Genomic DNA, 226 nt, shown 5'->3' with positions numbered 1-226 from the left:
GCTAACCGCAAGGTCAGCAGTTCAAATCCACCATCCACTACATGGGAGAAAGATGACATTTTCTGCTCCTATAAAGGTTTACAGCCTTGAAAATCCTATGAGAGTCACTCTGAGTTGGAATCAACTTGACGGCACACCACCACTACTCTCACAACTACTAGGTCCAGGTAAAACAAGGTGGGAGAAAGAGCTGACAGGAGGGTGGGGTTCACTTGTGAGTGGTTAC

Source organism: Chrysochloris asiatica, unplaced genomic scaffold (assembly GCF_000296735.1).
Source record: "Chrysochloris asiatica unplaced genomic scaffold, ChrAsi1.0 scaffold02973, whole genome shotgun sequence".
Classification (NCBI taxonomy): domain Eukaryota; kingdom Metazoa; phylum Chordata; class Mammalia; order Afrosoricida; family Chrysochloridae; genus Chrysochloris; species Chrysochloris asiatica.
This window is presented reverse-complemented; position numbering follows the sequence as displayed.